Below are 24,143 nucleotides of genomic sequence, written 5' to 3'. Positions count from 1 at the left end.
TAGTTGTGGTGAGCGGGGGCTACTTTTCGCTGCGGTGTGCGGGTTTCTCCTTGCAGTAGCTTCTCTTGTTGTGGAGCACGGGCTCTAGGCGTGCGGGCTTCAGTAGTTGTGACATGTGAGCTTCAGTAGCTGTGGTGCACGGGGTCTAGAGCGCAGGCTCAGTAGTGGTGGTGCACGGGCTTAGCTGCTCCGCGGCATGTGGGATCTTCCCGGACCAGGGATGGAACCCGTGTCCCCTGCACTGGCAGGCGGATTCTTATCCGCTGCACCACCAGGGAAGTCCATAGCCCTTGTTTGTTTTCCCTCTTGGATAAAACCTTTTGATCAGGCAGACAGAGATCAGCTGGGTGAAGTACATGCAGCTTAAACTGTGGTCTTGCTCACAGGTTCTGTTGCTGCAAAGGTCCTCAGTCTCAGGAGTGACTAAGGCAGTCAGACACAGAGGGAGAGCCCGGGAACTGCACAGCGCCACCTGGTTCATATGCTTCTGCTGTCGCTTCTTCTCCTGTGCTCGGGGAGGGCGTGTTTCATGCCAGGGGTAGCAGCTCAGGAACTGGTCTCGGCAGGAAATACGGAACTGTGTAATGGACCCCATTCTTTGATTTTCAAGCACCAGTTTCCGTCACCAGCTCCTTCCATCCTTAAAGTCAAACTTCAGTATTGAAGATAGTTTTAAAGTAGCGAATGAGAAACTCATAAAACCTGGAAAACATCGGCCTTGCATTAAAAGTATCCAAGCACCTGGGAAATTATGCAAATCTGTGTTCTAATTAGATTATTTATAAGATTGTCATTGGTGTCAGGAGAATGGCTACACTTTTTAAAATAAAAATAAATATCTGTGGTTTGTTATTCCAGGTGGATTTTGGTTGCAACAGGTAGCATTTCCCAGTAACAAAATGTCTAAATACTTAAGCCAGTTTTTTTTTTTTTCTTCTTCTTTTTTGCGGAACGCTGGCCTCTCACCGCTGTGGCCTCTCCCGTTGCGGAGCACAGGCTCCGGACGCGCAGGCTCAGCGGCCGTGGCTCACGGGCCCAGCCGCTCCGCGGCATGTGGGATCTTCCCGGACCGGGGCACGAACCCGCGTCCCCTGCATCGGCAGGGGGACTCTCAACCACTGCGCCACCTGGGAAGCCCTAAACCAGTTTTAAACAATGACAAGTACAAACAGTATAAAGGGTCCAGAGCATGCACTAATGGGACAACCAGTGCCAACGTTCAGATACGCCTTTTAATAACTGATCTCTCATTGTTAGCGTTGGACCGTTTGCGTGGCCCAATCTTTGGAAAGGCAGAGACATAAAGTACATATAAATATAGAAGTGGGCAGCGCTCTGCTTCCCAATGACATCAGCAAGTCAAGTCGGTGGGTGAGGGAAGGTCGAGGTGTGCTGAGGGCCTGTCCTGCTTGGGAGGGAGGTGACAGTTCTCTAAGGCTGATTCCGCAATGCATGTTTTAGTTAGGTTCCCTGGGAAACAGCCCCGGGCTGGAGATCTGCATGCAGGAAGTTTGGATCAGAACGCTAGGCCCGGGGAAGGAAGCAGGGCTGGGCTGTGTGCCCAAGCATGGTGCATCCCCTACACAATTGACACTTGTTTGTCAACATGGTAGAGACATAAAAATAGGAATTATGACTTCCCATCCACTAGAGGAAAGAGGTAACAAAATTTTATCAGTCTAAGGGGAGCAAAGAATGGGGAAAAAGGATAGAAATAACAAGAAAACACAAGAAACACAAAACAGCTCAAACAATTGAAACGAGACGGACACAGGCAAACACTAACGAAAGATGGAGGTGTGGGTGTTTTACTTTAATATTATTTGGAAGAGTCCAGCATTCACAGCGTTCAGTATTTGAGAGGTTCAGATCAGCAAGATGCCTCCCCCCACCTTCGCCTGGCCCCCTTTCTCCTCCATGGCAGCCACGAGCATCAGTAATTTCCTGTATATTCTTCCAGAGATACTCCATGCAGGTATTTTCTCCCTTTTACACAAATATGACTTCTATACAGAATGTTCTGCTCCTAGCATTTGTTTTTATTTAATAATGCAGCTTGGAAATGATTTCATATCAGTACATCAGGAGCTTCGTTCTTTCTTAGGGGGCAGAGGGATCCCCCATTTAGCCAAAACCTTGCGAATAGACACTTGGGTTGTTTCCGGTCCTTTGTTACTACCCCAAAAGCCTGCAAGAATAACCTTGTACCTTTCATTTCAAATACTGCACATGGGGCTTCCCTGGTGGTGCAGTGGTTGGGGGTCTGCCTGCCAGTGCAGGGGACACGGGTTGGAGCCCTGGTCTGGGAGGATCCCACATGCCGTGGAGCAACTGGGCCCGTGAGCCACAACTACTGAGCCTGCGTGTCTGGAGCCTGTGCTCCGCAACAAGAGAGGCCGCGATTGTGAGCGGCCCGCGCACCACGATGAAGAGTGGCCCCCGCTCGCCGCAACTAGAGAAAGCCCTCGCACAGCAATGAGGACCCAACACAGCCAAAAATTAAAAAAAAAAAAAAAAAAAATACTGCACATGGCATGTGGGTTAGAATAAATTCCTAGCAGTGACGTTTATTATTCAGGGAATATGTGCATTTTAAATTAGGACAGATATCAGGCGTGTTGATATTAAGATCAAATAAAACAGAATTCATTGTAAGACACATTAAATGGGAAAAACAGGAATATTTTATATATTTTATATTTATAAAAGAAATAATCTACCAAGAACATGTACCAGCCTTTAACCTTAAAACACCTTACCACAAAATACTAAAAAAGCAAAAAATATTACCAGTAGAAGAAGAAACTGACAAATCCAACAATAACATCTATCAGAAACTGACAAGCAAAGTAGAATATAGGATTTGAGTATCAATCAACAAGCCTGAGCAAACACAAAGTAATGAAATAGAACACATACTCATTAGGGGTGACCGATCATTCAAAAGCTTTTGGAAAGACCAGTAAAACCGGCACATCTCTGGTAACTGCTCAAGGAAGAAAGAGACAGTGAGAGGAGGCAATTGCACTTCTGGAGAGACTTGTAACTGTGCAAGGACACATCCATCCCCCTTCGTGCCAGTGGGTGAAATGAAAACATACCGGAAATCACCAGATTTGTTCCAAGAAACGGAGAGAAACAAAGGGAAAGGGCAGATGGAGATGCACCCACCTCCTCGCCCCAAACAGGCACGAGGCCCAGGGGGATTTCCAGGTGAGCTTTGCCAAATTTTCAGGGAACACCTCTTTCCTATGTTAAATTCACTTTATAGAAAAAGTTAGGACATTTCCCCCATCATTCTATGTTGGCGTACCCAGGAGGCCCCAAGTGGTCAAGGACACATACAGAAAAGGAAACGCTGCTGCTGACACATCACTACCACGGATGTGAAAAGACCTAAGAAAAACATTAGTGAGACAAGACAAGCCGGGAATTAAAATACGGGATGTGCTATGATGTATTCATGGGGCATAAGGAATTACATTCTCTATATAATTATATATTTTATTATATATACTGTAGATATTATTTATTATATATTTACATTATAAAATAAACTATGGGGCTTCCCTGGTGGCGCAGCGGTTGCGCGTCCGCCTGCCGATGCAGGGGACGCAGGTTCGCGCCCCGGTCCGGGAAGATCCCACGTGCCGCGGAGCGGCTGGGCCCGTGAGCCGTGGCCGCTGAGCCTGCGCGTCCGGAGCCTGCGCTCCGCAACGGGAGAGGCCACAGCAGAGGGAGGCCCGCATACCGCAAAAACAAACAAACAAACAAACAAAAAAAACCAAAAAAACTATGTATACATTTAATACAGCTACATAAGGAATCGTAAGGAATATTCAGTGGTTAAAGGAGAAAAATTAAAATATTGACTTAATGAAATTCAAGACTCATTCCTTACCTTAAAAGTAAAAATAAGCTAAGAATAGAAGGGAACTTTTTTAACTTCATGAAGGGTATTTATCAGAAATCCTGTATCAAACATCATAATGGTAAAAATATTAGAAACCAGAACCGACTAACAGATATTGTTCACTATTGTCTCAATTAGTCCACATCGACAGACCTGGTCAGTACAGTGAGACCAAGAGAAGAAATGAGGGAAAGAAGGGACCAACACTGCCATCATTTGCAGGTCAGATAATTATCTATGTATGAAAATCCAAGAGAATGAACTGGAAAGGTATATAAAAAACTTTTATTTAAATAGTTCAGGGCTTCCCTGGTGGCGCAGTGGTTGAGAGTCCGCCTGCCGATGCAGGGGACGCGGGTTCGGGCCCCGGTCCGGGAGGATCCCACGTCCCGCGGAGCGGCTGGGCCCGTGAGCCGTGGCCTCGGCCTGCGCGTCCAGAGCCTGTGCTCCGCAACGGGAGAGGCCACAGCAGTGAGAGGCCCGCATACCGCAAATAAATAAATAAATAAATAGTTCGGTGATTTGATACAGATAAAAGACATCATAAACAAAGATTTTTACAAAGTGACACACTGAGAGAAAATATTTGCCATATGTATAACAGATAACACATCACCTCCATGCTATGTAAATAGCTTCTTCAAATCACTAAGAGAAAGATGAACAATTTGAGAGAAAAGTAGGCAAAGGAGAGACACAGATGTAATTTGCAGAAAAAGATGTGCAAGTGACCACTAGACAGCCCCACGCAGACTTAAGAAATGAGAAATGATAGTATCAAGGAGTTTTGATAATTCACTCATCAAAGGGACCAAAGTTGGAGGGGTGAAGGTGGCGGGCAAATGGGCGCCTTCAGGTTAGCGCCGTCATCTCGGGAGGTGGCCTTTCCCTGTGCTTCCGGCTCGATTTCAGGAGAGGCTGTGTTGCTGGCACCACTGACGTGACCTCGGGTTAAGTAAGGTCTGGGTTAGGTGCGGGGATCTCCGTGGATCTCTGTTGCTCTAGGACTTGGGTCCCAGGAGTCGGACGGATCATGAGGCTCTTCCCTGTCCTCTCACGGGGCTGAACGGTGGCCGGGTGTGTTTGTGTGGGTGTTTAGCCGCTGCCTGGCTGGCTTGACCCTCGAGGGGTCACAGTCCTAGCAGAGGTCTTCGCTAGCATCATGTGCATAAGGAATCAAAATAAAAGCCACAACGGTGGTGTCAGGTGTCACCCAGAGTCTGGGAGCTGCGATGTCTCCCAAGCCCTCTCCCTCACCAGCTGAAGCCGCGGGCCCCGCCCAGGGGCTCACCTGTTGTCATAAACCCTCGCGGCCGCATTTGCACCTGCGCTTCCACATGCCCTCTAGCAGCGAGCGTGCTTCGCTCTCCGCCTGCTTCCCTCCCTCTAGACAGGACGGGGACAAGCAGACAAGCTCCACCAGGACGGGGAGGTTTGCCTCTCTCCGCAGGGCCTGGTGTTGGTGAGCAAATCCCAGCGGCAGGAGTCCTGCGTGACGGGTGCCAGCCTCTCGAGGGGACACTGGCTTTTCTGTCCCTCCCTCAGGCTTACGGTTTGGAAGGAAGTGAGACTGGCTCTCTGGTCACCTGTGTGTGTGTGCCTCCGCTTTGCCCAGCTGGTCACAGGACTCAGGGAAGGGGCTAAACAAGCCCCCATCCCCCCACCTCTGGGACACCCGCCTACTGTGAGATTCAAGGAGCCGAACCTGAACCAGCCGGTGCTTGGGAAGCGTCTGCCTGGCGGGCGACTCCCACGTGATCTCCGATTCATCTCCTAAGCCAACACCTGCTGAACGCTTGTGCCTTGTTCCCACACGGAGACACGCTGCCGGGTGGGCACCGTTGCCTGGCACGTTTCAGGACGAGGAAATGGAAGCTCTCAGAGGGCTCTACCCAGGGACAGAGCTGGGGTTTCTCTCCTGCCTCGCAAGGGCAGCCTGCGGGGCGGGGAGAGACTCCTCGTGCAGTCTTGTGCGGATGTAGCTTAGAAAGCATATCTAGTCAGCGTTATGAATATGAATTTTACACTTGGAACATGACACCAAGAACATTAAAAAATCATTAATCGCAGAAAATTAAGCTCATCTGAATCTTGGCAGGTGGAGCTATGTAGAAGACCCCCTTCCCAGCCTGGGGCCCTCGCAGCACCTCCCCCCATGCAGGTACAGTATCAGAATCTCCAGGAGGGGGAGTGAGAGGAGAGATGCCAAGTTTCAGCCACAGGATTTTAAAAGCTCCCCTTGGAGCTGCAGGACCGGAAGGCCGGGTAGGTCTCAGACGTCCCCGAACCCTTGTTCTCCTCTCCCTCTTTGCCATCAGGAAGGGGCCGGAGGAGGGGGTGCATACATGGAGGGCAAACGCTTCCACGTTTCTGTGAAACGTGCTGCCCTGGCCGGGGTGGGGGTGGGGGTGGGGGAGTCCTTCCTGTAACTGACATGACAAGACCCACCGCCTCACCCCGCCGATGAGCATGTCTGTGCAGCTGTAACTGGTGCATCTTCAAACCCCGGATCTCTGGGAACAAGCGACGCACCGGCCCCGGGAGCTGCAGAGGCTGCCCGCACCGCACAGGCGAACGCGCTGCCGACTCCGGTCCCGCGTGGCTTGGCTTTCCCAGGCTTGCTCGGCTCCGGGCTCTCAGCCAAGGGGACGGCAGGGGGCAGCTCTGAGTCGCTGTGGATGGGCGGGATTGGAGGAGGACCCGGCGCCCAGATACCTGGGGCTGTTCCTGGGCACAGAGGGACGCGCCGGGAGCATGTTGGCTCCCTTTGCCTGGGGAGGGGGGGGGGTGGGTGCATTCCGAGGCTCGTCCGACGACGGACGGGGGTGAGCATCCGGTGCCTGGGGTCCGCAGGGCTGGCGCGGACGGCACAGCCCTCGCCCAGGAGGGCACACAGGTGTGCTTTCCACGAGTTCTTATAAGGGGCTAACTCCTGCGGAGTAGGGCCAGCCACAGGCCACAGGGCACCCCGAGATCTGTGAATAATGAAGATCAGGCCAGCGGTTGGTGTCCGCCTCTGAACAGCCCTCCCCTCCCCGCGCCGGGCCCCACTGCCCCGCCAGCCTCCCGTCGCATTTTCACCTTTGCTGCCCCCTGCTGTCCCCTTGGCTGAGAGCCCGGAGCCGAGCAAGCCTGGGAAAGCCAAGCCACGCGGGACCGGAGTCGGCAGCGCGTTCGCCTGTGCGGTGCGGGCAGCCTCTGCAGCTCCCGGGGCCGGTGCGTCGCTTGTTCCCAGAGATCCGGGGTTTGAAGATGCACCAGTTACAGCTGCACAGACATGCTCATCGGCGGGGTGAGGCGGTGGGTCTCCGCATGTCAGACTCGCCAGGGGGAGTCACTAAAGCCCTGAGCTCCCCGACCTGCGCACAGAGCCCGGCTCTCTCTGGGGGTGGCTCTGCCCTCCCTTCGCTAGCGTTGGGGTGCTGTGCCCACCCTCTGAGCCCTGGGCCCCCAGGAGTGACAGTGGAGCAGAAGGCCAGGGATCTGTTTGAGACCGTGCGTTAGGTGGTTAGAGAGAATTGCTCTTTGGTTTAGAGCCATTGGGAAGTGATCGTCCGCGTGGGATTCATTTGAGACTCATTTTATAGACGAGGAAGAAAAGCAAGTCAGCCACTTCCAGTCCCAGTGGGGGAGCTTCTCTTAGGTGGCCTGTGGGCTGGGTCCCACCGAGCAGCGACAGTTAATATCCTCAGTGTCCAGAAGAGCTTTCGCGGCCACGCTCCCTCCAGCCCCGCCCCGTGGTCAGGCGCCCGGGCATCTTCCACCGGGTTCTCCCCAAGGGCTGCGCGTGGCTGGGGAGAGTGGTCCCCCCTCTGAGCTCCTCGTCCTGTACTGTTCGGTGTGTCATTCTCCAGGGAAAGCCACGGTCAGGATGGGCATTTTCAAGAACGTGTTTTTCTATCCCCCAGAAAAAGGATTGGCAGGAAGAAGAATTTCTTCTCTTTGCTCCCTGGAATTCTACCTGTATCTTGAAATTCCTGCCAAAGCCCCCAGCCTAAGGCATTGCACGATTTAAACATCAATTGAATTTCAACCAGAAACGCTGTGAATTTTATAAATGGAAGCCACGCCTCAGCTCTTCTCCTGGTTCCCTAGAGAGACGGCCTGGAGGTGGGGTAGGGCTGAGCAGAATCCAGGCGAGACCGAGGGCGGGTCCCCTGTGGCCAGTGCTCACACAGCCACATGGCCAGTTACCAGTGGGACTGCAGGTGGTGATGGTCACCACCGGCGGGTCTCGGTTCCCTCGCTGCTGAAACAAGGGGGCCAGACCTGTTGACCTTTGATCTCCCTCCAGCTTAGAAGATCAGTGATTCTACGGGTGGACATTAAGCAGTGTGACTGCAGTAGACTTACATTTAATACAGTGTGAGTGTGAGTGTGTGTGTGTGTGTGTGTGTGTGTGTGTGTGTGTGTGTGTGTAGGGGGCGTTTAAAGTTCAACTGATTTTTACAGCCTTGGGGTGGGGAAGGTTTTAAAAAATATGACCCCAAACCCAGAAACATGAAAGAGAAGATTCAAAAATTCAACTACATAAAAATCCCCTGTATGGAAAAAAGAACCTATAAAATAGTCAAGACGAAAGATAAACTGAAAAGCATATGCCAAATCAAAGGGCTAACTTCTTTAGTAGAGTGCCTCCAAATCAAAAAGAAAAAAACCAACACCCAGAGAAACAGGCAAAATCTATAGACACTAATAGCCAGTAACATCTGGAATATGCCCAGTCTTATAAGAGGATGCAAAGTTAAGCAATGGGGTGGTCTGTCTTTCCCCTGTAATACTATGAACAAGGTGCCCTGGCACATTGCTGGTGGGGTGCACACTGATTAAGCCTCTCTGGATGGCAGTTGGACAATCTCTGTCAAATTTAAAATTCCCATAAGTTTTGACTTGGGAATTATACTCCCAGGAACTTATACAACATATATTTTGGTAAGTGGGAAAAGGGTGTGTATTCAGTTTAATTACCATGGCATGGTCAGAGCAAAGGATTGGAAACCAGCTGCTAATAGTGGATCAATGAAATAGATTGCTGTATGTCCACAATGGAATAAAACTTGCTCAAGGAATAAGGCAGCTCTGTATTTACTGATGTGTATCTCTAACATACATAGGTAAGTGCAGAAAAGCAAGGTGCAGAATGGCCCATATGGCCTGCCAACTTTTGCACTGTTTATATGGCTGTCTCTGGAGGATGCCCATGGAACTTGTCACTGTGCTTGTCTCCAGAGAGGAGACCGGGTATCTGGGGCAATGGAAATCAGAGGGGAATGCATTGTATACTTTAAAATTTTGTCCTGTGTATATATATTACTTGTTAAAAATAAATGGTACACAAAAGTAAAACGGTTGCTTTGGACTGAATGTTTACCTCCTCCCAGAATTTACATGTTGAAACCCAAATCCCTAAAGTGATGGTACTTGGAGGTGGGGCCTTTGGGAGGTGATTAGGTCATGAGGGTGGGGCTCCCAGGATGGGATTAGTGTCCTGATGAGAACAGACAGAAGAGCTGCCATCTCTCTGCTCTCTGCCACGTGAGGACACAGCAAGAAAGCAGCATCTGCAAACCAGGAAGAGAGTCCTCACCAGAACCCGACCTCGCTGGCACCTGATCTTGGGCTTCCAGGCTCCAGAGCTGTGAGTAATAGATTTCTGCTGTGTAAGCCGTTTGAGTTACCAAGATGAGAGTTAACCACCACTTCGTGTGACCAAAGTGATGCATGGTGCCACGTAGGAGGTAGACAAAGCTTTTGTCCCCTTGCTGGAGCAGATCACTCCTTCTTCACCTGAGCCTCAGGTAAGGAGATGATTCCTCGCTAAGGAAACACGTCCTCAAACCCTGGGATAACTTCCCAGGCGGTTTGATGCCCACGTGGGGAGTTAGACTCCTTCTCGCCTCCCCTGCGCTCGGGCTGGGTGCCTGCTCGTGAGCTCACGGTGGGCGGAACTGTGCCCTGCCACCCCACCCCTGTGCCTCTCCAACATCCTGGCCCAGGATGGGCTGCCTTGACCACTCAGGCATCAGGCTCGTCTGTGGCCAGCACAGCCCAGCTGGTGGTGGCCCTGCCCTCTGAGGCTGCAGGCTGGCACCAGACAGCCCGGCAATGACTCAAAGGAAAGTGTGTCTGGAAGCCATGGAAGAGTCATCAGAATCCCTGAGCCGGGGCCCTACCCTCCCTGCTGACCCGCTGGCACGTCACCTCCACATCAGCTGAATCAGCAACGCCCACCAACCTCACACCAACGACCGACACTGGCTCTCGCGTGTGGGCCTCCCTCATCCCAGGACTGGCAGCCACCATGAAGCGGGGAGATCCTCCTCTGTCTTGAAGGTGCATCATTCATCTTCCGAGGATGAATACATGCTGAGGTTTCAGTAGCTTCCCAGACCCACGTGAATGTCCCGCGGGGATCAATCTCTTTGGAAGAGAGCGCAGTGGCTCTAAGAAGTACTTGCAGGCCTTCGGAGACCCTCCTCGGTGCCCTGCTTCCCCATCGTGGCATACAAGGCGACACGAGGTGTCTGGGGCCTTTCTCCGCCAGCCCCCGTTGCCTTCAGGACCGTCACTGTGGGTCGGTCAGAGCAGGGACCTCGCAGGCCGACCCCCGACCGTAGCAGAAGCTCTCTCACCCCGTGACTGGGAGAGCCCTGCACAAGCACCACACGTGTTTTGCCGGAGTGCCTTTCTAGAAACGGTTAGGAGGCAGGCGGTATTTCCCCAAGGGAACAATGCGAATAAGAGATGGTATAAAATGGGGGCGAGCTGGCTGTCGTAACAAGGACCTGGCATCAAATAAGTCAGAGCTAAGGCCAAAAAAGTTGTCATGCAAACAAAAATATGATTACTATAAACTTCCATAATCAGGGGCGGGAATATCATCACCCACCAAGACGCAGAATTTCAGAGCTTACTCAGCCCTCCCGGCTCGCTTATCGGTGAGGAAATGGCCTTCGGGATGGAGAAGGGCGCCACCCAAAGTCACAGAACTGGAGGCACAGGAGCCCCAAGACTGGCAGGCCTCCTCCTCCAGAGCAGGAAGCCTGAAATCGCCTCTCCCCGCAGCTGGGACCGAGGGCTCCTGTCCACCCCCTGGCTGTTTGGCGAGGGAGCAGACCACACGGGGTCCAGCTAGGGCCTGAGCCCTCGTCTCCTGAGCGGGGCCCCCTGACCCCTCCGCAGTCCGTGTCGCATCAGATAACCGCCTCACTTTCCCATCTCGATAGGGGGTCTCGCCAGATACATACCTGTGGGCTGCGTGCTTTCCCCATCAAATTAGGTCACCTGAAGGGCCTTTTATGATGACTGCTGTTCAGAGTAGCTCTGGCTCCTTAGCGCTTTGTAGACAAGGACACAGCACCATCACCAGACGTCAAGATACGAAAGCAGTGCCCCTCCCCCCCCCCCAGCCTGGAGGGGACAGTCCAGAGTGGAAACCAAAGTGGGGGACAGTCTTCCAGTCAGTGCTAGTTCTCTGGTCCCGGCTGCTGCCGGGGGCCCCACAGCCCAGCAAGCCTTTGCAGGTGACAGTCCAGAGTGGAAACCAAAGTGGGTGACAGTCTTCCAGTCAGTGCTAGTTCTCTGGTCCCGGCTGCTGCCGGGGGCCCCACAGCCCAGCAAGCCTTTGCTTTTCTTTTAAAAATAATGCTGGTATTTGAGGACAAGGTAAATATTAGCCTGTAGCTAATCGTAACGTCAGACTTTTACTGTATATGGTTTTTTGGAAACGCGGCTTGATTTGCTGCATGTAAAAAATACCGGTAAGCACAAGCGTGCCGTCATGGGGTCCAGGTATAATTTTGAAAATTTCAAAACCCAATTCTGAGACAAGTGTGTAGTGACCGTGGATCAACGATTCATTGATGATTCATGAAGCAACGAGGGGAGCGGCCGGAAGGTGAAGCTGGTTCAATGAGCATTTGAGGAACGCAGATAGGTACAGTCAGCTGGAGAGGAGATGCTGGAATAAGCTTGATATGAGATGCAAAACTGGGCGCTAGCCCACGGGGCAGCTGTGGCACAACGTTTGGGGTCATCCTTTCTACCCGACAGATGTCGCTTGAGGTTTATCAAGTTAACAGCCAGCATCTCCGAGTGTGGCTCTAATCAAGGCACAGGCACGTGCGTTCCAGGCGCAGAGGTCATCGCTGGCAGGTGAGTCGAATGATGCTCTTGCATTTCCAGGCTAGGAGAACCTCTTCTCAGGGGCCTCCTCCCGCCTCGCCCCCGTCCCAGCTCACAGGCTGGATGCCTCAGGGGGCAGAGGGGGAGCTGTGTTTGCTGTCTGTGGTCACCTGGACGAGGTGGGCCCCCAACCACACGCTGAGGCCGGAGTGCGGGTCCAGCCCTGCTGTGACCTCGGCTTCCCCATCCGAAATGGGTGGAATCACGACACACGGTGTCGATTGGAGGATCATTCGTGACACGCATGTGACTGTGTGACTCAGGCAGCCGGCAGGGCCCCCTCCCCAGCTTCACGGGCGCGCAGAGGTAGAGCAGCTCCCGCACCGCCCTGTGTGCCCTTCAGCGTCCTGAGTCTCCGCCTCCTTCTTTGAAATCTTGGGGGCGTAGAGGTCCTGCTGCCAGAGGCCATTCTTTCTTGTCCCAAGTCATCACTGGGCTGGGGGAAGGGGGGGTAAATGGCCACCCGGGGAAGCGCAGGGTGGGGTCATCAGCCTTCGAAAATAAGAACACGGGACACGCAGTCAAATCTGACTAGCAGATAAACAACATGTGTACATGCTGACCTCAGAGATAGCTTGGGTTCGGTTCCAGGCCACCACGATAAGGCGAATATGGCAATAACGTGAGTCACAGGAATGTTTTGGTTTCCCAGTGCATATAAATTTATATTTACATTATACTGTAGTCTATTAAGTTGCAGTAGCAGTTACGTCTAAAAAAATGTACATGCCTTAGTTAAAAAATAGTGCTGTTGGAAAAATGGTGCCAATAGACTTGCTCAACACAGGGTTACAAACCTTCAATTTGCAAAAAATGCAATATCTGAGGAGTGCAATAAAACGAGGGATGACTGTATATTTTTAAGCATAAGTATGTCCCATGCAATGTTTGGGATATACTAAAAAATTATTTGTTGTTTCTCTGAAATTCAGATTTGACTCCCATCTTGTATTTTATCCAGTAACCCCAGGGTGAGCTGCAAAGCTGCAATGGAGGAGGAGCAGGAGGGAGCACGGACAGCCGGGGCAGAAGTGGGAGGCAAACGGTCTGGGGGTGAGGGCTGTACGAGGAAAAGGAGGCCCGCCCGCCCCATGAGGAAAGCAGAGGCTGTTTGCTCAGAGCCGGCTGTGGCGAGGCGTTCTGGCAGAGATGAGGAGTGGGAGAGCTTCCTGGTGGAGAAAAGGGACGGCTCAGGCGGCCCCCCGACGGAAGCCGTGGGCCTGGGGGCTGGAGGCCGGTAACCTAGGTGACTGATTAGGGGAGCACGTCCGGCTTTCTCTGGCTGCTCCTAAGTAGGAAGGGGCAAAAAAAAAGAAAAAAAAATTAGGGAAGTCATCAGTTATTAATCAAGTGCTGTCCACGTGAGGCTGGGATTACTGTTTTGCGTCTTGGATTGTCACTAAATACCGCCGGCGGCGTCCCGGGCTGGTTACGGCAGATAAGGGGTTGCCTCCCGCGCTGGTTACTGCAGGCCGTGGGCCAGAGTTCTATTTTTATAAGTCCTGTGTGTTTCTTCCGCCACCCCTTCCAAGGTTCAGCTCTCCTGGACTGGTTTGAGTCCTGCGTTTTCAATATTGCAATTCAAGGCCAAATCTCCAAACGGTTTCTGTCTTCTTTAAAAGGTCTCCAGTGTGGAATATGCCATAACTTCCTATTGATATAATGAGCTTCTCCCTCCTGCCCTCCCCCTCCCCTCCCCTCTATCCCCCTCTCCGTCCCTCCCTCCCTCCCCCTCCTTCCTTCCTTCCACAGTGTACCCTACGTGCCCAGCACCGTGATGTGTGCTCGGGATGGCTGGTGAGAGAACAGCCATGACCTCTGCCCCGCGGGATAACCGCTCAGCAAGCTCTTCAGCGTCTCTCACGCGGCTCACCCCTGATCCAGAATAGAAACCTCTCGTCTCCCTTGGGTGCCACATGGAGAAACAGCCAGTCCCATCCTGGTCCAGACCTTGCACGTCTGCTGTTTGCCTTTGCTCCCCCTGCTAAGGCCCTTCTGTCTCAACATCTCCACTCTCTCCATTGTTTACATCCTTGGGAAACAGGGATCCCCAGATGGAAGCATCTTCTGCCAGGGCCTGACCAGACCTGGAAGGAGAAGAAGAAATCAGTTGGTTTATTTTGGTTCTGTAAACGCCCAGCGATTTTTCAGGCACTTCTCTGCACCACGTGCTGTTCCAGGCGCTGAGGGTGCAAAGAGATGCAGACCTGGCCCTGCTGTCCCGGAGGTCTTGGTGGAGGGGGTCCTATCCAGAGCGCTGTCTCTCTCTGTCAGGAGCCCACGGCCAAGGCAGGGGCAGGTCCCAGCCCGACGCAGGATCTCACATTTGTGTCAGGTCATAATGCATGTGGTTTCCAGGTTCAGCGCCGTGAGGATCTTATGCAGCAGCAGTGCTCCGTGCCGCTTCGAACTCAGCTGTTTCTTCTGAAGGTAACTTGTAAAGTTTTAATTGATGTGTTATTCTTTTGTCTCGGTTCATCAGATTAATTTTGTTAACTTTTTATTGTGGAAAATTTCAAATGCACAGAAGTGGGGAGAATGGTAAAAATGAACCCTCCCGGGCTTCCCTGGTGGCGCAGTGGTTGAGAGTCCGCCTGCCGATGCAGGGGACGCGGGTTCGCGCCCAGGAAAGAATCAGACAAATCCAAATTGAGATACAACAGACAAAAAAATGGCCTAGGTTCCTCAGAAATGCCAATGCCATAAAAGACAAAAAAGTTCAGGGCTTCCCTGGTGGCGCAGTGGTTGAGAGTCCGCCTGCCGATGCAGGGGACACGGGTTCGTGCCCCGGTCCGGGAGGATCCCACGTGCCGCGGAGCGGCTGGGCCCGTGAGCCGTGGCCGCTGGGCCTGCGCGTCCGGAGCCTGTGCTCCGCAACGGGAGAGGCCGCGGCAGCGAGAGGCCCGCGTACCGCAAAATAAAAAAAGAACCCTCCCTATGCAACCATCGCTCAACTCTGACAAGTCACATTGGGGCTTATATTGTTATGTCTGCAGACCCCGCCCCCTGACACATACACACACACACACACACCTGCCCTAGATTATTTTAAAGCAAATCCAAGACAGTCTATGATGTCATTCATAAATTTCCAGGAGAAAAAGATGTGCTTTCTCTTAGCACACCATGATACAATTACCTCACCTAAAAAGTGCAGGATCACAGAGTTGAATCCTGTTGCGCTCCAGTTAAAACACACACACACACACACACGCACAAAACCAGCCAGGATCTGAGCAGCTTTTGGGACACGTCGTGTTGCTGCTGTATGTGGCCAGGAGACCACAGCTCCATGAGGGCCGTGCTGAACTTGTACCCAGTGGGCTGCGTCTCTGGCCCCGTGAATCCTCCTCTGACTCCGGACGTCCTGGAAACAAGCCATCCCTCCCCCATTGCACGAAACCAAGTTCTTTCTAAGCTGTATCCCCACTCCCTACAGGGCTCCAGGTCTTGCCCTAAAAAGCTGGATACGCTTTCCTGGAAATCAGCTTGGTTTCTAATTGTTATCTTATTAGGACGTGTTCCCCAAATGATTATCCCATCTAGTGGTTCTCTGCCTGGGCCGCCCGTTAGCGCCACCTGAGCAGTGCCGAGAATACACAGGAGAACGTGATGTGATCAGTCTCGGTGGGTAGGGCCCAGGCACCGGTTTCTTAAGGGTCCCCAGGGGCTCTCACGGGCAACCTGGGTGGAGACCACAGTCCACACCCCTCCAAGCACTGACAGCGTCTAGAGCACAGACAGGATGGTCAGCAGACGTAACTCTCTCGCAGGCCCGAAATCATTTCGTTTGACCCAGTTTTTTTACCTTCAAGTCCAGGCAACAGACTGTTAAGCCAGCAAGCACAGCTAATTGACAACCACAAGGGGTTCTCTTTTGCAGAGAGATGGAGCGACTCACACTAACCGTTCCAGCTGCCTGAGGTCTTCAAAGCAGGCTGGCCCTGCGGAAGGGTAAAGGCTAATCTTTCATTCCTTCTATGTCTCACAGTAAAACCTTTCCCAGGAGGCTCTACAGGCCAAGCGGAGAACCTCAGTGGAACCAGCTGGTTATTGTAGGTTAAATCGGATTTAGTGGGACTGCTAATATACGTGGGCAGCTGTGGTAGCAGAACCCTAAGATGACCCTAAGATTCCCATCTCCTGGTGGGCATGCCCTTTATAATCTGCCGCCTGGATTGCAGGCAGAAGCTGTGACTCTGATGGGATAGCATGCCTGTAAGTAGGTTCCTGATCAGTTGGCCTTGAGTTCATCAAAAGGCAGAGGATCCCGGGGGGCCTGGCCTAATCAGGTGAGCCCTTCAAGGAACTGAGCCCTTCCTGGAGCAAGCGGTTGGAAGTTTGAGGGGCCCATGGAGGGGGCCACATGGCAAGGGCCTGAGGGTGACCTCTAGAAGCTGAGGGTCATCCCCGGCTAACAGCTAGCAGGACAATGGGAACCCCAGTTCTCCTATGACTGCAAGGAGATATGTGCCACCACCAGCCCGAGGGCCAGGGAAGGTGATCATTCCTCACCTGAGCCTCCAGAGAAGGACACAGTTGGCTGACAGCCTGATTTCAGCCTGGAAATCAAGGACCCAGCTGACATGTGCTCGAGTGCCGTGGAAACCATGAGATAAATTTAGGGGTTTTGTTTGTTTATTTAGGTTTATTTATTGTAAAATAGACATCATATAAAATTTACCATTTTAATCAACTTTAAGTGTACAGTTCAGTGGCATTAAGCACATTCACAATGCTGTGCAACCATCACCACTACTTCCAGAAATTTTTTGCCATCCCAGACTGAAACTCCGCGCCCATTAGACACTAACTCCCCATTCCTCCCTCCCCCCCCTCCCCCTTTGCTCTACTTTCTGTCTCTAGGACAGTAAATTTTGTCTCTTTCTAGGCTCGGTTCAGAGCCTTGAACGTGCTCCTGTGTCCGTGGGTCCCAGGAAGGGCAGACGGGGCTCTGCCCTCTCCAAACGCATTCCCGCCAAAGCACTTGGCAAAGAGCACCTCCTAGGATAACGTTCTACGACCAGGGCCTGAGGCGATGCCGGCATCTCAGAGGTCAGCGCTGTCATTCAGAAGAGACCTGGGCGGTGGCTTCGGAGGGGGACAGATCGAAAGGGGTGCAGGCAGTGGAGTGGGGGTAGTGACACCCCTCATGGGTCCCGGGGAGCACGGGCTTGAGGGGAGAGGCTGGGCTGTGCCCTGGGGAGGGGGCCGATAGGTGCCTCCAACTTCTGTGCCTCACGGCCCTCATCTGAGGCCACAGCAGTGGCCTGGGTGGGTCAGAGAACTTAGCAGGTCAGCAAGGGCCACGGCCCTGGTGCCTGGGCTCCGGCGAGCGCTCAGTGAACAGCCTGCACAGACTAGTGGGATTAGAGTCCGCAGAAAGTTGGAGAAAATCTCGTCTCTCCTGTGGGCGCCCATCCTTGTTGATGGCGATGTGTCCAGCCTCTCTGTCTCCTCGGGCCGTGCTGGCCGGGGCAGTTAGGTCCAGGCTCATGGTGATGGCAAAGGTCAGGGGTGGCTGCCCCCCTTCAAGCCTCAGGCTCCGGAAGCAGGAAGGGCTCTGGGTCCTGGTCCTTCCAGAGCAGACCATCCATCTGACTTGCCAGGAGCCCATCCTTCCAGGGCCCCCCTCCCCTTCACACGTCAGCCTCCCTCCTCCTGGCTCTGCTGGATGCTGAGGCGGGTCCATGCTGTTGTCCCTGCAAGCCCCAGAATGTCCTTGTTGCCCCCCGTCCCCCTGGGCAATGCTGAGGTTTACTCGCACATCTCCAACAGGTAGTAATCACACTTGATGTTTTGTAGCGAACGTGGGCTGAATGTTTTTAAGGCAACAGGTACTTTGCTAGAAATATATGAGGTTGTCCCGTTATGTCTCTGTTTATAAATGACCAACTAAGCCTTCAGGAGGTTTAGCAGCTTGCCCAAAGGGATGGCACTGGATTCAAAGATCTTGTGGTCATGACTAAGTCCGAGGCCCCCCACGGCAAGCTACAGACTTGGGCCAACGGGACGTCCGGGGAGACGGAAGCAGGAGCAGGTTCTCAGAGAGGGAGAGAGACAGGAGTCCGGAGAAGGGGCTGCACCTGAACTTTCGGGTCCTGGTTCTATGCCAGCTTGACGTCATCTTGAGTGTGCTTGTGCTGCATAAAGAAGCTGGAGCTGACGTGAGTGGATTTGTCCTGGTAACAAAACTGTCTTAAATAAAATAAGATATTATGTAACTGTCTCATTATATTTTACATTTATCTTTTTCCTTTTGCCTAAGAACTTCCTATGCATTTCAAACAGGCTAGGGGGAAGAAAACCCCATAAAAGCAAAGCTAAAACAGTTCCTACTCGCAGCACAGCTATTAACGAGGTTATTTGTTGCTTATCCATGCAATTTTTCCTCTCTCTAAATGTTTTATGAAATGTCATGATCAGTACCTACTGGTTTATAATCTGCATGAACTCTAGATCACTAACATCTCCGTAGAACTTTCTTTGGGTGGCTACAAAGATTTCATTGAATAAAAGAACCATAGTTTATTCAATCACGAGTTGTCAAGTATGAGAGTGTCTGTTGTCTATGCTGTGATCAGTGCCCTTGTTACCGCTCAGAAATATGCCAGCAAACACTCTCTTAATAAGATGAAGATCTGTGATACTGCTCTGTGGAAAGGAAAATCCAGATTCTTATGTGCCAGTATTTCCAGTGCTGGCTACAGGTTAGATCCACTCAAGAGGGCTTTTAAAAAATGCAATGGCTGGGCCCAACCCCAGAAAGTCGAGTCTAATTGGCCTGGGTGTGCCTGTCATAGGCATTTTTTTTTAAAGCTCTCCAGGTGATCCTATTTTGCAGCCAGGGTTGAGAAACACTGAAATAGGCTGTCTTCATAAAACATGTTCTTGTTCATATCCTAATAACTTGTTAAAATGGCCCTCTTGTCTCTTTTTGAACTCCTTCCCATCTTGCTTACTGAGCTGGCCCTGTTAACTTGAAAATGTCAACAAGGAGAGATAGAAAATTAATTTATTTGAGAGAACTGGCTTTTGCTCATTTTATAAGTGAGGTATGACCTTGAAACCAAAGATAGTATAAGAAAGCCAAATTGTTGGCCCATCTCACTTAGGAAGATGTGTCCCTAACAAAATATTAGCCAATTGAATCCCAGAGTGTATGAAAATGATAATAACCAATACCTAAGAATTGCCTACAAGTTCAAGGAAGATTTAATGTTAGAAAATCTGAAAATGTCATTCTATTGAGAGAGAAAATCATCTCCGTAGAAGATGAAAAAAGCCTCATAAAATTAACTGTTCATGATGAAAAATAAAAATTTCTTATTAAACTAGGAGTAATAGTACATGTTCTTCACCTAATAAAGGGTACCTAAAATATACACAATGAATCATTCTCATGATGAAACATGGAAGCATCCACTTTAAGATCAACAACAAGGCAAAGCTGTCCCATATCTCTATGCTCCTTTTTGACATTACATATAAAAAGGAATTAATAGCATAGGATGAAAAAGAGAAATACTTGTCATTATTTGCAGATGTGCAAATATTAATATCTACAAATCATTATTTGTAGATATGATTATCTACAGTGATAACACAAAAGTCTATAAGTTATTAGAAAAATTGGGTGTTTAGCAAGGTGGCTAGATGAAAAATTGATTTTCAAAAGTGAATAGTGGACTCCCCTGGTGGCGCAGTGGTTAAGAATCCACCTGCCAGTGCAGGGGACACGGGTTCGATCCCTGGTCCGGGAAGATCCCACATGCCGTGGAGCAACTAAGCCCGTGCACCACAACTACTGAGCCTGCGCTGTAGAGCCCATGAGCCACAACTACTGAAGCCTGCGTGCCTAGAGCCTGTGCTCCACAACAAGAGAAGCCAAAAGAGAAGCCGCTGCAATGAGAAGCCCGTGCACCGCAATGAAGAGTAGCCCCCGCTTGTTGCAACTAGAGAAAGCCCACATGCAGCAACAAAGACCCAATGCAGCCAAAAAAAAAAAAAAGAAAGAAAAGAAAAGTGAATAGCAAAAAACGTTATAGTAGAAAAAAATCTGCAAGTTTTTTAGAACAAATCTAAGAAATTATTTGTAAAACCCTTACACAGAAAATCTGTACAGACTACGACATCAAAGAAGGACCAGAGACATGGCTGGATATCCTATGTTCATGAATAGGAAAACAAAACGGCTCAAAAATACAAATCCTCTCTAAATAGATCTCTAGATTTAAGGCAGCTCCATTCAGAATCACAACAGGGTTTTCATGAACTTGACACCTGATTTCTAACACGTGTAGTGAAGATCAAAGGACCGAGAAAGAGCCATGTGTATTCTAAACAAAAATAAGGAGGAGGAGGATTTGCCTAGCAGACGTCAAGTATTATCATGAAGTTATAGCATTTAAGACAGTGTGGTGTTGGGCTAAGGATAACAAATCAGTCAGTGGGGCCCAACAGAGAACCCAGAAGCAGAACCACTTGATACACGTGACAGGGGTGACAGGGGACATTGCTGGTTGAAGGGAGATTGTTCAGTAAATGGAACTAGAAAAGTGGTTTTTCTTCGTCCATAGAGAAGAAAGTAAAATGGGATCCCGGCCTCACATCAGACACAAAGGTCAACTTTACATGTAGGAACATCAAAACAAAACTTTAAAATTTTTAACGAGAAAATATAGGTGCTTGATTATTTTTCTGACCTTGGGGTAGAAAAAGCTTTCTTAAATAATACACCAAAAGCCTGCACTATGAAACTGATGAATTTGGCAAGCTAGAATACAGTGTTAGCAGCACATGTAACTGACACAGACTATAAAACAAACTTCTAGAAATTAATAAGAAAAAGACAATTGATGTGAAAAATGGGTGAAAGATATGAACAGGCCTTTCAGAGAAGAGGTAATACAGGGGCCCAGTAAACGATAATAAACTTCATTAGAAATCAGGGACATGCCCATGACATAATGAAATACCATTGCACACCTATGTTTGGCAAAATTATGAAGCCCAACAGTGCCAAGTATTGGAGAGGAAGCAGATCAAGAGTATACTTTATACATTGCTGGTGGGAGCGTACGTTGTTAAAACTACTCTGGAAATCCATCTTTGAACACTGTAAATTTGAACATTAGCCTACCCAACAATCTGGAAATTCCAGTCCTAGAAACCATTCAGAGAGATGCTTACAGTCGTGTATAAGAAGTCTCGAACAAGACACAGATGGTAGAGAACAAACGTATGGACACCAAGGGGGGAAAGCGGCGGGGGTGGTGGTGGTGGGGTGAATTGGGAGATTGGGATTGACATATATACACTAATATGTATAAAATGGATAACTAATAAGGACCTGCTGTATAAGAAATAAATAAAATAAAATTCAAAAATTAAAAACAAAAGAAGTCTCGAATAAGAATGCACATAGCAGTGCTGTTTCCAATAACACTGGAAAAAAACTGGAAGAATCCCAACTGCCTGTATAAACGGAGTCCACTCACACATAGACTACTATACAGGAGTGATAGTGAGTGAACTACAGCCAGATTAAAAACACAATGCTTCATAGCATCATAAGGTTGCATGAAAAAGCAAGTCCCAGAAGACTTCATATAGTATGAGAGCCTTTTAACATAGTTTTAAAAATGCACAGCTACACAAAATATTTAGGCCTACATCTGTGCGTCATAATAGTTTTCTTTAAAGCAAAGTCACGATGAATCCCAAATTCAAGACAGTACTTGCCTCTGAGGAAAGAAGCAAAGTGATTATGGGAAAAGAGCACATATGAAGGTATTAGTTATCTGCAGTGTTCTCATGCTTGAGCTGGCTCGTGAGTTCAGGGTGTTTATCATATACGGACGGATACACATGCGCGCCTAACAAAGACAGCCATACGTGGACCAATGGTTGTATTATAACCTGAATCTAAGATTAGGCACAGACCCCAATTCTGCACCTCTGAGGTCCAATTTTTTTTTTTAAAAAGAGAGGAAACGAGAACAGAAACCTTACTTTAGTTGAGCTACCACATGTCAGGAAGACCAGGAACAAATGCAATGTTTATAAATCTTGTGGTTTGGCTTCAATTTCCAAATCCATCTTCCAAGACTGACAGACACTCTCGGCTCAGGGGTGTATTGGGAAAGATTGAAAGGGGCTGTAAGGCTGCAAAAGTCTTTCCGATAGTCCTGTTTACCTCCACCCCAAGCAAATGCACCTTCCGTTCCGTGCTGCTCTAGAACCCAGGGGTAGAGCCTGCATGGAGCCATCACGCCCCTGTCAACAACTTCCTTGAAACTGTCTTGGTTTGGTCCTTCTAGCACCAAAAGTAGCATTGTGTTCCCAAGGCTTCTTGTAGATAAAGCCAAAGCCTGTGCTCTGTAAAGACTCACTGTTTGAACAAGTCCCTGATGACATGCAAAGAACTTCCTTCCCAGGCAGTAGACTGCCCTTGAATCTTCCCTGCTCTTGGCTGACACGCTCTGACCCTCTCGAAGGAGTCTGAGGTGACTGATTTTTCTTGTCAAGCAACCACTGACCTGCTGGGCAGTAGGTAGGAGGCCTTTTCTACAATGATGCTATTAATCTCATTCACTTTTATTTTTTAAATTAAGTGTTATTGGAGTATAGTTGATTTACAATGTTGTGTTAGTTTCTGCTGTACAGTAAAGTGAATCAGTTATACATATACATATATCCACTCTTTTTTAGAGTCTTTTCCCATGTAGGTCATTACAGAGTATTGAGTAGTGTTCCCTGTGCTTTACATGTTTTTTTTCAAATTTATTTTTTATACAGCAGTTCTTATTAGTTATCTATTTTATACATATTAGTGTATATATGTCAATCCCAATCTCCCAATTCACCCCACCACCGTCACCCCGCCCCTCCTCACTTTCCCCCTTTGGTGTCCATATGTTTGTTCTCTACATCTGTGTCTTTATTTCTGCCTTGCAAACTGGTTCATCTGTACCATTTTTCTAGATTCCACATATATTCGTTAATATATGATATTTGTTTTTCTCTTTCTGACTTACTTCACTATGTATGACAGACTATAGGTCCAACCACGTCTCTACAAATGACACAATTTCATTCCTTTTTATGGCTGAGTAATATTCCATTGTATATATGTGCCACATCTTCCTTATCCATTCATCTGTTGATGGATATCTCATTGTAGCTTTGATTTGCATTTCTCTAATAATTAGTGATGTTGAGCAGGTTTTCATGTGCCTCTTGGCCATCGGCATATTTGGAGAAATGTCTATTTAAGTCTTCTGCTCATTTTTTAATTGGGTTGTTTGTTTTTTTAATATTGAGCTGCATGAGCTGTTTATACATTTTGGAGATTAATCCTTTGTCCGTTGATTCATTTGCAAATATTTTCTCCCATTCTGAGGGTTGTCTTTTAGTCTTGTTTATAGTTCCTTTGCTGTGCAAAAGCTTTTATGTTTCATGAGGTCCCATGTGTTTATTTTTGTTTTTATTTCCATTACTCTAGGAGGTGGGTCAAAAAAGATCTTGCTGTGATTTATGTCAATGAGTGTTCTTCCTATGTTTTCCTCTAAGAGTTCTATAGTGTCCAGTCTCACATTTAGGTCTTTAATCCATTTGGAGTTTATTTTTGTGTATGGTGTTAGGGAGTGTTCTAATTTCATTCTTTTACATGTAGCTGTCCAGTTTTCTCAGCACCGCTTGTTGAAGAGACTGTCGTTTCTCCATTGTATATACTTGCCTCCTTTGTCATAGGCTAGTTGACCATAGGTGCGTGGGTTTATCTCTGGGCTTTCTATCCTGTTCCATTGATCTGTATTTCTGCTTTTCTGCCAGTACCATATTGTCTTGATTACTGTAGCTTTGTAGTATAGTCTGAAGTCATGGAGTCTGGTTCCTCCAGGTCTGTTTTTCTCCCTCAAGATTGCTTTGGCTATTTGGGGTCTTTTGTGTCTCCATACAAATTTTAAGAATTTTTGTTCTAGTTCTGTAAAAAATGCCACTGGTAATTTGATAGGGATTACATTGAATCTGTAGATTGCTTTGG

At 49.2% G+C, this 24,143-nt stretch overlaps 1 long non-coding RNA gene across 1 annotated transcript; it reads left to right on the top strand.

Moving 5' to 3' along the window:
• The first annotated feature begins 3,942 nt into the window (after positions 1–3,942).
• LOC114486694 (uncharacterized) lies at positions 3,943–9,210 on the top strand. Its single transcript, XR_003680860.1, has 3 exons — positions 3,943–4,135; positions 6,012–6,178; positions 7,822–9,210. It is a non-coding gene; the product is annotated as an uncharacterized lncRNA (long non-coding RNA).
• The last annotated feature ends 14,933 nt before the right edge of the window (positions 9,211–24,143 follow it).

This window comes from Physeter macrocephalus, chromosome 8 (genome assembly GCF_002837175.3).
Source record: "Physeter macrocephalus isolate SW-GA chromosome 8, ASM283717v5, whole genome shotgun sequence".
NCBI lineage: Eukaryota > Metazoa > Chordata > Mammalia > Artiodactyla > Physeteridae > Physeter > Physeter macrocephalus.
Note: the sequence above shows the minus strand (reverse complement) of the source record. Positions and strands in the feature narration are given on the sequence as shown.